Source organism: Cupressus sempervirens, chromosome 1 (genome assembly GCF_028749045.1).
Source record: "Cupressus sempervirens isolate cs-2001-9-10 chromosome 1, ASM2874904v1, whole genome shotgun sequence".
NCBI classification, from domain to species: domain Eukaryota; kingdom Viridiplantae; phylum Streptophyta; class Pinopsida; order Cupressales; family Cupressaceae; genus Cupressus; species Cupressus sempervirens.
In genome coordinates, this window is record NC_143118.1 from 785,009,651 (window position 1) to 785,024,364 (window position 14,714).

A 14,714-nucleotide genomic window follows, 5' to 3' on the forward strand; every position below is an offset into this window, starting at 1 on the left:
CATCTCATCTCTTGAATAGATGGAACTCTAATGCATAAATAGGAAGAAGAGTTCTTAATATTTTGCTGACTACTATTTCATATTATGTTTTTTTCTAGACCAAAGCTCTAATTGCACTCACGCTTGCTTTGATTCTCTCATTGTATTTTGAAATGTTTTCATCTTCTCTCATCTTCATCTGATGAAATTGACCTCTTAAACTTTCTTCTTTAGCTCTCCTGACATTGTCATCTTCTCCATAGATCTTTTGCATCTTGTTTCACATTTCATGATTAGTAGGACAATCTTTGACTTCATCAAATTCAACATATTTGAGAGTAGAAGTAATCTCAATCATCATTGTGTTGTGATTCCTTTTATCTACCATTTGATTCACATTTAAATGATCAGGAGGTGACACATATAGGTTCTCTAAGAATTTAGGCCTGTATCTCCAATGGTTCCCAAATGCAACCTCATGAGTTCATGTCATGCGTTGAAGTTTTCTTTGATCAACTTAGGAATCTCTCTTCTGTAAGACATCTTGATCTTTATCTTGGGTCCTTAAAACCTTTTCTGCAAGGACCAATAGCTCTGATACCAATTGTTGGAAATATAAGAGGAGTAACTAATTGACAAAGAAACTAAATTGTAGATTTAGATCACTATTCTAGCTTATCCTTTGGATCCTCCTTGATGAAAATATTCTTTACAACTCCTTGTATACTCTACACTAAATCATATATCCTTCTCTATTCACATCTTATCTTCTTCTCCTTTTTATCTTGATGTTTCAATCCACATCTTGACCTTTTATATATATGAAAACTAATGTCAAGTTGGCTTGAATACCCTTTCAAATAAATAAATAAAATCTAGTGAGTGAGCTTGCATAAACCAACTAATAGATCAAACTAATCTACTAAAGGTAGGCTAACACGTGGTTACTTGATTACCATTGAGTTCCTTGTCAATCGATCTGACTCAATTTACACTAAACTCCTTTGGTAACCAACCTAACTCTGTTTACACAAGAATTCCTAAACTTTCTTGGTTAATATGAGAGTCTTCTAAACTTGGTTTCAACTAGAAATTCTTAATTAGAGTATAACATTTGTGTAAAATTAATGACAATATACAATTGACTAATTGTTATCGACAAGCCAAACCTCCAAAAATTTGTTAGATTGCATTATTGCACATCCAAAGCATGAAAAATGAGGCACACTGTTCTTATGGAGAATAATTTTTTAAGAGATTCATCAAGTCCTCCATGACATAAATCCAATCCCATGGTAAACTTCATACTTCTACAATTTTTTAAAATTATGTGTAGTTGATGCTTTAATCAACATTGATATTTTTGAATAAAAAGAAAGTCGCATGTTTGTGAAACCTAATAAAAAATAGGTGGTACATGTTTTTGGAATCTAAATAATCACAATAGGGTCCCTCTAGGAGTCCTTATGAAGAAATTAGTTTTATGCCTCAAGTATTTGATAGTGGAAATGTATATATAATTTTAGAGTAATCTCCATCAAACCTATAGACTTGTCTTAAATAGTGTAATATGCATTGTATAGATTATCCATGTTAAATCATTTAGACCACTTATACTTTTGATTAGGTTACCTAGTTGGCCTACTTGAATCTAATCTACTAAGAAGATAATATCATTTACCCAATAAACAAATGGAAGTTAATGGTAGGTGTCCTCTAGGGGTCTATTAAAAAAAAAAAAGTTATATGGCTCAAATATTCAATGGTGGAAACAAATATCAAACTTCTTCAATGAAACCTACACAATTTATGTTTTTCTAACACTTGACTAATTAACCTATATGGAATGTTTGAGTCTACTAACTTGGAAGAGGAAAACTAGCAGTTTGTTAGTCAATATGAATTCAATTGAAAATGTGAGAAGTTGAAAGTTATTAAATGTGAAAAGTGATATTCAAGGCAAAGATGAGCCAAAATATAAAATTAATAAGATGTAGATACATAATTTTGGTACTGCACTAGTAACATATGTGGACTCTATAAAGGTACACATATTCTTTATCCAATATCTATAAAAGAGTTATTCAATTTATCAACAATCCATTGGACAAGTATTTTGTATAAGATTTTATTAATTATGAAAGGAATGGATCTGCCTCACTAATCCATATTCATTGTTCTGAAAAGAAATATAATAAGATGCTAACTATAATTGGGAATTAAACATCAATATAAGCATTAATATTATAATTATGATTAGGTAAATAGAAAATATCAACCAATCCTATGGAATTGATAATTAGATCTGATAAAAAAAGAAATTATGTAAAGTCCATCTCTAATCCAATGCTTTCAAAGAATATAATTATGTGAATATGTAATGTGCTCCTATCCATTCCATCCAAGAATTGCATTGATTGGGTACACAATTTTTTTTAGCATACTGACAGTTTTTATTACAATACATAGGTACATAACTCTTTCACTTCAACAAAATTGGAAGTTTTGTTGCCCTTATATTATAACACAAGTAGGATAAACATTAATAATAAATAAAATATTTCCTTCTCTTTTTGTGCTAAAAATGAGGTGAGTTTTTCAAGGTCCCCATGATAAAAGCAATAATGGATTATAGAATGTTACCTAATAGTGATAAGATGTAAATAAATTATGATCTCGCAAATATTATATCTAGGTTATCATGTGATAAGTTAATAATTAACCTACTAAGAAAATTGAGTAATTCAAAATATAATATTTATTGCTTGTCTCCAACTTCCCATATAGTTTGAGGAGGTGGCATATGGTCTTGATTTGCAATCTGAGTGTTGTAAGGATCATAATCTCATCTTTGAAGTATTTGGACTTGTTGCTTGGCTATATTGTGGACCACTTCGTCAAGTTGTCGTTATTTTCTAATAATAGAAGCTTATCTTTTTGAATTATTAAATGTACAAAATGCATCCTTTCTCAAGTCCCAAAAAAACATTATCCATCTTCCAATCTATCTATAATAACTTAAAAGTATATTAAAATTACTTATTACTATCAGGATGTACAATGGAAAGAAGAGAGGAAAATCCTCAAGTTCTTGTTCTTAAGCATATCATTAGAGTTTTTTGTAGGTTTTCCAAATTGCATTAAGAAATTAGGTGTATTCTTTGCAAAAAGAGGATAAAATAGACTGCATTTGAAGATAAGATATGTGTAGATCTTGTAGTAATCTTCCATTAGGTGTCCCAAAAGGGCATTGTGTAGTGTATGTTGGTAATGAAAGAAGTCACTTTATCACCCCTACAAATTACTTGAACAATTCTCTATGTATGGCATTACTACAGAAAGGAAAGGAAGAATATGGGTAGGTTCCTTGGTTGTAGTGAAGGCAATTTTGCAAATAGGCCTTGAAGGAGTTTTGGACTTATCTCATTCATTTGGGTAAGTTTATTGTAAAGATTTGTTGATTGTTCATATTTTTCTTATAATTTAATGTTTCTTTACATTGATTAGGTAATCATTATGTCTTTGAAACTCCATTTTTATGTTTTTTTTTTATTCTTTCACTTGATTGACCATTTCGCTAACCATTCCCTCAATTTAAATCTGCAATGACATGTGGATTGAGGACCATATCTAGACAAGGGCAAGAAATTATTAATAAATAAAAGAAAAAATAGGCCATTCCATCTCTTTATTCATAGAAATCTAGTTTACTTGTTTCTTCCTAAATATTGTCTGTAATGAGTCACCACCATGAAAATGCCAAGAGGGAGCATAGAGCTTCATGGGCACATCTACATCATGTATTAATGAAGTCTAATTAAATTTGAGTCAATGTTTTGCAACACAAAACACAAGTATTTCTAATTTTTGTTTGGTAGAAACTTTCTTATTTTATTCTCATAAATTAAAAATATCATGCATGCGATTAATAAATTGCATAAGGTAGATTACAACTATGCTATTTGCTTATGATTGGCATTTCTAGCTAAATTTTATATAATATATGCTACTTTAGAGACAAGGCTCAAATTCCACTAAATAAGCTATTGGCATGATTATCTTTACCATACAACGCTACAAAGTCTACAAGTAGTAACAAACATGAATTTCTTTTCCTTACTCTTGCTCAAAGCATAGAACAAAGAAAATTTAAATGTGCAAATCTGAAGTTGTTCTACTATTAAATTGTTAGGATTATTAATAAGAAGAAATTGATAAAATATTTGCATATTACTAAAAGAAATCAAAATAGAGCCCATGATATGACAAAAACATAAAGTCAGAATAAATGCCTAGTTTTTGTTCCAAACATTTCTTAGTAGCTCAAAAAGAAAACTTGTAGCTTTCCTACAAGCATAGACAAATAAAATAAATATCTAAGAGGCTATTAGGTAGTAAGTATCAAATGATTTTCTTAAATCACAAAATACTTTCAGTAATAACATAGTTCACATTAGAAGGAAAACACACCTATTATAATGGGCCTTAGAAAAGGATTGGTATTACCTATTTGTAGACCATCGTCAAGGCAGTCAAAAAATACACAAGTTTAGTGCTAGTTCGTCATGGTGATAGAGGGCCATAGCAGCTTGATGTCCATCATCATATAGTGGAAGCAACATGTTGTCAACCAGATGAGCATTGCTAATCTACTTAAGTTTATAGGAAAGGAGGAGGACAGAATGAGAGCTCGAGAAATGGTCAAGGTAAACTTCAGATGATAATTTGCTGACATCCCATATTTTTCATGGTTTGGATGAGACATTTTCCAATCAAGGATCTCATAGAAAAATACCTAATTGGCTGATTATTATAATATAAAGCATTCTCTCCCTTTCATAAATTTAATGATTCAAAAATACACATAAAATTGGTAAATGTTGGAACATTTTTGAAATGTGTGGTAATTTCTACCATAGAAATATAAAATTGTAATTTATTGCTAGTATGTTCTAGTATGTAGGTGTCTCCACCTACCACATGTAGTTGGAAGTAGGTGAATGTAGGTGGCATTTTAAAATTATAAGTCAGCTATGACCAGCAATATCTAGAGGTTTCCAAAGTCCTCTATAAAAGAGGCATTTGTAATCCAACTTTCACAAGGCAATACATATTGAGTTTTTTGTGCATCAATATAAGTGTGAGTTTTATTTTCTTCCTTGTCTTTTCCCACCATCAATAAAGAAGTCTAATAATGACCCTCCAAAGAGAAGCAAAATTTTTTCCAAATCCTACAACTTCAACTCTCATGGTGCAATATTTTATTATTATTCATTGCTGTTTTGTTGACAAAAATCCAAATGCTGGCTTTTCTCAACTACAGAAAGGGAGAATCAAATTAAAATTCTTAGCTATGTATTTTTTAAGTGGGCATAGTATCTTCTACTATGTGTTGTTTCTAGAAAGAATAAGTTGTGCTGTCTTTTATAAGCAATAGCTTGTGTTGTTTATATCTTCAATAGAAGTCCAACCAAGATTGTAAGGAACATGATTCCACAACAAGCATGGAGTGGTAAGCACCATTGTTTTTCCCATTCTAGAGTATTTGGTTTTATTGCATATGCACAAGTTCCTAAAGAAACAAGGAGTAAATTGGATGATAAGAGTGAAATGTATTTTTGTTGGTTATGATGAACAATCTAAGGCATATAAGTTGTTTAATCCTATAACTAGGGAAGTGATAATAAGTAGAGATTATGTGTTCAAAGAAGAAGAATCTTGGGATAGCAATATAGACAAGGCAATAATAGGCACAACTCCAATAATATATGATGACCAAGAAGGAGAAGACCAAGAGAATCAAGCAAGTCAAACAAATGAGCAAGGGGTAACTCCTTCAAGAAGTACACATGGAGATAACACACAAATGGGAGATGGGAAAGGAGAATCTTCAAGTCCAGAACTAAGTAATGACTATAATCCTACACTTGCATCATTAAGGTCAAGGATTAAGAAAAAAAAAAAAACTAAAAGTTTGCGAGAGATTTATGAACAAGGGGACAAAATTGATTTACAATCAAATTTTGCTTTATTTGCTCAAGATCCTATATATTTTGAAGATGAAATTAAGGAGGAACAATGGATTAATGCAATGAATGATGAAATTGAATCTATTGAGAAGAATGATAGATGGGAACTAGTTGATTTGCCTAAAGATAGAGACTACATAGGTATAAAATGGGTTTATAAAAGTAAGTATAAGAAAAATGGGGAAATTGACAAATATAAGGCTAGACTAGTTGCCTAAGGGTTTGCACAAGAATATGGAGTTGATTATAATGAAACATTTTCACTTGTAGCTCGACTAGATACTATTATAATGGTTATATCCATTACAGCTCAAAAAAGTGGATGGTTTATCAAGTGGATGTAAAATCAGCTTTCTTAAATGGATATTTGGATGAAGAAGTTTATGTGCAACAACCACCAGGTTATGAAGTAAAAGGACAAGAAGGTAAGGTTTATAGATTGAAGAAAGCACTCTATGGGTTAAAGTAGGCACCAAGGGCTTGGTATAGTAGAATTGACTCATACATGATAACGAATGGATTCAATAGAAGCACTAGTGAGCCAACACTATACACCAAGGTCAATAAGGAAGGTCTAATTTTGATTGTTTACTTGCATGTTGATGATTTGATCTTTACAGGTAACCTTTCTATTGAAATGTTTAAATCATCAATGAAGAAGGAATTTGAGATGATAGATTTGGGTTTGATGAAATATTTTCTTGGCATTGAAGTAACACAAAATGGTAAGGGTATTTTCATTTGTCAAACTAAATATAGAAAAGCTGTTTTGAGAAGGTTTAGAATGGTAAATTGTAGTCCAGTTTCTACACCTATGGCAATAAACACAAAACTAAGCAAAGAAGATGATGAGATAAATTTTGATATGACTATATTCAGAAAACTAGTTGGTAGTTTGATGTATCTTACAACAACTAGGCCAAATATTATATATGTAGTGAGTTTAATTTCTAGATTTATGGATTCACCTAAAAACTCACATTGGCAAGAAGGAAAGAGAATATTGAGGTACATAGGAAAGACATGGAGATAGAAAATCTAAGATCACAGACTGCCCTACTAAGAAATGAGTTATGATTTGAGAAAAAACTTGTGGAAAGGATGAACAAGCCCTAGAAAGCATTAAAATAATTTGAAGAATTTATGAAATCACCTAGGTCATCTGGTAGCATTTCTAGACAAGGACATATAAATCACCATTCAATTGTTGAAGAAGAAGAATCATCCAAGAGTGGAGAGCTAAGGGATGAAAAGTCAAAAGGAAAACCTACATGTTATTATTCTGGTAAACTTGGACATAATGCATACAATTGTAGAAGCAAGAATGGTATGCAAAACCCTAAACCTAAGTTCATTGGTAATTGTTTTTACTATAAAAAGAAAAGACATCAAATACAAAAGTGTAGATCAAGAATGAGCAATACACCTACTGTACCTAGATTTGAGGGTAATTTTTACAATTTTCAAAAGTTTGGACATATAGCATATGAATGCAGATCTTAGGAGAACCTTATTAGATGGAAAGAAGAAAAAATGATGCACCTAATAAGTTTATTCTAATTGTCACAAGATTGGAAAAATGAGCAATAACTACAAGACTCAAGCACCAATACCAAATAATGAACATAGCATGGGTAAATTCAAAGTGGATCCCTAACAAACAAAAAAGGAGATGAATCAAACCTAGAGAAAAAAGGTGGAAGAAGAAAATACTGGAGAAAATGAAGTCAATGTCATCCAATCAAATGGAGAAGGTGATCACACCACCTCAAATTGATCAAGAAAAGTATGTAACAAACTCTATACTTAATGATTTATCTTACATCAGTTCCAAACATAAAATTTGAAAAAGTTCATATTTAGGATGAGAAAAGATGCAATAGAATAGATGTATGGAAAAAATAGTACAAAATAATCATTTATATGATGGGTGTCAAACATCAATAAAATTATCTATATTGACCAAACTGATGTATAGGCCAAGTTAGATGGAATTGACCGAGATGTGTAGTGGAGACCAAGTTCAAAATATCTATATTAACCAAGATAGTTGGATTGCACCTAATAGATAATATAACATTAATAGAGACCTTAAATTAAAAGAATGGAGGTATGTATATCAAGAATTTGAATGTATTTTTCACACCTTGCATTCAGATTTTGAGAGCACAGAGTTATTTGAGAAATTATTGAAGTGATTTCAAAGATGATTGGAATTAAACTAGCAAAGAGAGATCAAGAATTGATCTTAAGTTGTGCCAAACAACTTAGAAATAAGATTTCTAGGAGCCTAACATGAGAGTATGGCATATTCATCATTTGCAACAAAGAGTCAAGAGGTAAGCAATGTTCAATTGGTTATGAGTGATGCTTGTCCTCCACCTAAGTTTTGTACTATTCTAGATATTTCTATGAAAGGAGAATAAATGGGTGTGTTATCATCAGTACTACCTAAGGTTATTATGATACATGATGTACAAAGCTACTATATATGCAAGATATGTGAAGCTAGTGATTATGAGATTTGTATGGCATATGAGAAATTGTGGGATGAAAGTATATTCAAGGATGAATTTAAAATTGTTGAGAGGAAAGGATTGATTCACGACCTATATTTTTCAAGTTACTTAAAGATTAAATGGATTAAATTTTTTCTGAGCATAATTCATGACATGAAGTTCTCAAAAAATGGACCTATCAAGATTTTGACGAAAGTGATTCATAATGTTACTAGGTATCCAATGATGGATAAGAAGAAAAAAATGCATTGCCTCATCCAAGAAGAAATTGAAGCTAATATAAAATTTGAGCATAATGGACAAGGAATTTCTATTTCAACCATCATAGATCTAATGATTCAGTTTGCAGTGAGAGGAATCTCTCACAAATTTTATCAATTGAGTAGACTGAATAGCATGCATTGTATGATAGTTGACCTAACATGGAAGAATGTGATGAAGGATCACAAATATGATCTTTTTGAGTTGTAGAGGTTATAATTAGTAGAGAACCTGACATCAATCAAAAAGGAAAAGAACTCAATTTGTAAGTTTGGATCATTGGTTATGTATACTTTCTTTTACGTTCAAAATTATTTTCCTACTATTGGAGGTATTTTTGGGAGCAAGGAAAATATGTTAAAAGACAAATTAGTGAATACACAATGTAGTTGGGAGAAAATTTTGAAAATGTTATTAATAGGTATTTTGAGGAATTGAAATAGAAGATGAGGATAGGAACGAGGATCCCAACATCATTAGTTATGAAACAATACAATGATGTATGTTTTCTAGTAGACATAGATAATATGTATTTATTTAGGCAGTTAAGCCCAGGAAAGCATGACTTAAGCCCATTGGTTACAAAATTGGACCTGATAATGTGAGTGCAAGTATTGTTTCACTACTTAAGGAATGAATTAATAAAGAGGCCAAACCTTTTGGGAAGTATGAAGAAGAAAAAGCTACAATAATAGTTGATATCAAAATTTCTTCAATAGACAATAAGAGAAAGAAAATGAGTGAATAATTAGAAGGTAAAATGAGAAAAAAAATGGTAAAGAACCTTTGATGTTAACATAGGGTCTTGGAGAGGATGAAGAAAATGATAGTGGTGATGAGGAAGAGGACTAATGTACAGAGAAATAGTGTAAGGCCCTAACACTAGTCAACCCACTAGCAAAGAAGGATAAAATAGTAGAAACCACAAAACCTAAGGAGAAGAAAATTTCCAACAAGACAACACCCAAACCCTTCTGTCCTCCTATACCACAAATGCTGAGGACCAGGAGCTAGGAGAAAGGAAGAAGGCTAGTAAAGATGAAATAAATTGAAGAGGAATATGTAGAGTACTGAATTTGATGAAGTTGGACATCACTGAGTCATTGTACCTACTAAGAAAAGAAATAATGACAAGGTATGGGCCAAAATTAGAAGCTCTATGGGTCTGTCAAGTTTCATATATGTAAAGTATGCTACATTGAGAAATAATGACACATTTAAGGTAGAAAAGGCCATGATAGATATGATTTCCAACAATAAATTTGTTCCTCCTAAATTGGAAAAGAAGATTCCAAATGATATTTATGGTAGACAAGATAAAATATGGAAACATGCAATAGAAGTATAGAAATAAATAAGAGATGGTACATTGGCCAAGATTATGCCTAAATTGTCAAATAAGTAGTAGATGCCATTTTTCAGGAAGCATAGGTACTGATTCACTCCTAAATTTAGAACATTTATGATTCTAGAGAGTAAGATAATATATGGATTAACCACTAAAAGAGTTGAATAGGAGAAAATAATGGATATAGTGACCAATGAAGATGATCAAAGTGATGAAGAAAGTTTAGCTATGTCAATCCCAGAAGGAAACATATCCACTATTAATTTCACCACACCTGACACTCATGTTGATGAACAAATAAAGAACTCAAAAGTCAAGGAACAAGAAAGAGAAACAAAAGAGAAAGAGAAACAAGTCGAGGAAAAAAATGTGGAAATTTGCACTATAGGTCAAGAAGGATCACATGTCTCAAGGCCTCAGAATGAAGGAGATAAGGAAACCAGACAAGAAGAAGAGATTGTAGTGTTGAGTGCTGCTAATTTTATTACAAGCACTGAAGTTCAAGAAGGACTAAGTGGTGAAACCCCATCACTTACTCTTGCTCTAGGAGTGTTGAGTAGCAACACTCTAAAGAAAAATAAAGAAGAAAAATGACAAATCTATAGATAATACTATTAGTCTAGATGAAGTAATTGATATGCCAAAATGAGATCTAACCAATCTCACTTTCAAGAAAATTGTCATCCTATAGGACATCCTTGCAAGAAAGAAAAGAAAGAAGAAATGAGGAAAGAAAAACAACATAAATAAGTCTTGCATCACATCAAAGACATATTTTTTGATGCTTTTTATATTTATACCATTGATGAGAAGGTCCCCATTATCTCTATGCTAGAACAAATTGTTGAGAAAATCAACACTAAAAATATTGAGGCAAATGAAAAACTAATGGTCTCGTCTAAGAAGAGAGTATTGGAGAGAGTTTATACTATCATTGTAGTTAGAAAGGTGTAATTACAAGTACTTGTATAGAACATTGGAGAACTTGTAAAGAACGTTCAAGATTTGTACAATATACTTTGTGATGTTCCAAGATTTGCAAATGAATTTCAAGAAAACATATAGAGGATTTAGGCTAATATGAAGTAATCAAGAGGATCTATCTCTCAGTCCATTGAATTAAGCTCAATACATTATAATAGATTCTTGTTTGTAGAAGAAAGATTGGCCAAGCTACAAATAAGAGATAACTGAATGAGGGCCAAATTGATCTCTATATAGTCAATGTTGATACCTCACTTGGAGGTTATGTAATGAGAGTTGATCTCAATAAAGGATCTAGTGCAAAAATATCAAAATCTTTCAATTTCTAACAACTTAATTGACTTAGCATCAAATTTGGAGTTGAAGATTCATGGTTTGGAATCAGCAAGAACCATGTGGGATCATGTGCTTTCCATGATCAATCAAATTCATAAACCACTTATTGATAAATACGATTTGATTCCACTCTCCCAACCCCATCAACAAATGCGACAGAAATAATTGTAAAAAAAAAATGGGGAAATGATGCCAAAGAATAAAGGGGAAAATGGAGTGGAAAATACTTAAAGACATAGAAGAATATGCAAACAATTAGGAAAAAAAATTACACATTGAATTCTTCTCTTTTATTATTGATGATAGATTCTCTGCAAGTTGTAACATTTGTAGCTTGACAAGATCATACTCATGATCTTTCATCAAAATATTCCATGCTCGATCCACATTCATGCAAGGTACATTGTTCAATCTACTCGATTGATAGAATTTGTGAGCAATGATTCTCATGGAAGACTCAATTAGTGGATCATAAATTTTTTTAATGGACAAACCATGTCCACTCTACTCAACTCCATTGTTATCCTCAATTTCTTCTTAGCTCAAACATCAAATGGTCTTATTCTTATTGAAGGATGGATAACCTATAAACCTATGTATCATCTTCTTTGTAATTTGCATTGGTGTATATTGTAACCCATACTTCATGTAATTAATTTTAATCAAAAAAACTTTTATCCATTTGACTTTAAAATTCTTTAGGAATTCTAGGGCACAAGTTAACCCTTTCCTCTTAACAATCTGAAACTCATCCTTCAAAATTCCTTCATTACACATCTTCTCATAAGGTTCCCTAATTTCATAATCTTAGACTTCTCTAATTTTGCATATATAATAGCTCCTGATGTCATGTATCATAATTTGATTTTAGGTGATATCAAGGATAACACAATAATTGAGTGTCCTTTCATAACAATCTCTGGAATAGCATAAACCATAGCTAGAGGATAGGCATCACTCTTCACCAGTTGAATTTTACTAACCACTTGACTTATTCTAGTAGTAGATGAAGCTTCCATTATAGTAGATAGGGTTTGAATTTTTTCTATTTTTGGATAATCAAGATTCACTCACAATCTTCACTCATTCAACCTTATTGATCAAATTGCTCTTGAAATATCTTCTGGTTGCTAAATCATTGAATCACTCTGTGCTCTCAAAAATTTGAATGCAAGGTATAAAATAATCTCTTCAAAACTCCTTACATACCTTCTTTGTGATCAATTAGGGTATCCATTAATTTTGTGTACTTTGATGAGTGGAAGAACATTGTCTCAATTGATACTAGTGTTGGCATTAAGTTATTATTGCTATTAGTGACAACACTTATCTATATTAGTATAGCTACTGAGGTCAGCACTTGGTTTCCTACACTCATTGAGTATTATAGTATTAATCGAGCTTTGAAGCGTTCAACAATTTACACTGAGTAGAACAGTGGCTATTGAGTGAATATAGGAAATGTGAAGAACAATAGTTTCTATCGAGCCTTTCAGTGTCTACCATGCTTCACAGTGTCTATCGAGCAGTAAGTTTGTGTCATGAAAATTTAGTGTAAACCAAGCATTGGAAGAAGTGGCATTTACTAAGTGAAGCAAGGTAAACTCAACGTATAGTATCTATCGAGTGACACTACATCTACCGAGTCACCAGTGGTCACCGAGTTCAGAACTACATCGAGTGATTAGTATGGATCAAGCTTTCACTTCTACTAAGTGCATGACAATGCTATGTAATGCAGTGGATGCCGAGTATTAGAAGGTCATCGTGTCAGTTCAGTGAACTCAAGTTATTTACTATTGGACCGGATTTGTAATGTGTTGTTCACTTATATTTTGGCTGACCTTGCAGTTTTGTTAATTGGAAATGTATATATGTAAGATATCATTGTATTGAAATATTTTTGAAATAATTTTTAAGAAGTGCATGCAAAAGATTATCAGAAGCAATTTAAGGAATGCAACAAGGCTAATACAAAAGAAAAAAAGTCATATCTATCACATAAGGTGATCATTGTATAAAGGATCTTATCAATAATCTGTTGTAAATAGATCCACTACTTCATCCTAATAGCTAAATCAATTTCTAAATCCTTTAACAGGGTGGACTTAAAAATCTTTGTATAAATCTCTTAACTGAGTGCATACTTTATTGTATGTTTGTAAATCCTCTAACAAGGTGGACCTAGTAGTCCTTTGTGCTCCTATAGGGTAGATCACTAGAAGTGGTCAATGTAAGCCTTAACAGGCCAAATTTGTGCTATAGTAGAGAAGTTTTTTGGGTACAATCCCCACCCAAGTTTTACTTTCTATTTGGAAGGTTTTTGGGTCACCAAAACATTGTGTTCCTTTGTGTGATGAATGTTTTATATTTTATTACTAATTTATGCAGTATTATAGATGGATTTATGGTGAATTTAAAGAAAATTTTTGAAGTTACTAATTCACCCCTCCCCTCTCAGTAACTTATCATATCTTGAATATTTCCAACAATTGGTATCAGAGCATTGTGAATCTTAGGATAAAGTTTAAAAGCTTGAGCAAAGATCAAAATACAAATGGAGATATTTAGACTTGACAAGGCAATTGAAAATGAAAAGCTAGATCTAGAGATGACCATAGCTCAACTCAAGGAAGCAAAAGAGCATATTTCCCAATCCTTGAAAAGAAGGAAGGAAATTGCAAGACAAATGAATGATCATTAGTATGTTGAAGAAAAGATTGAATATTTTTTCCCATCAAGTAGTTCAGATGAAGCTAATGAGTCAATCAAAGAACTCCTAGCAAAGAATGGCTCTTTGCAATAAGAGGTAAGAAAATTGAAAAGAGAACAATAAGTTCAGTCAATAAGAATGTGTGAAATCTTGGAACAAAGGAATAAGGAAAATGAAGACTTGGAGGTAAGAAACAATGAACAAAAAAATCAATCCAATATGCATGAAGACCTTATTGATCAAATCACTGAAGCAAATGAAGAAATTAGGATTCTTAAAGCACAAAATGAAAGAATAAGAAATGATCTAAATTTTCAAAGGGAAATTCATGAAAGAACAATTAGAGAACTAAGATCTAAAAAAAATCATTGAAAAACAAAAGAATGACCTAAATACTGAAAAAAAAATCAATGAGAGAATGGTGAAATCTCATGAAGATATGAATCAATTGAATCAGCAAAACAAGCAGAATCTTCATAGGCAAAAAGGTAAAGTAGGACTTGGATACAATGAAGAAGAAGGCAAATCTTCCAAGAAAGGTGAAA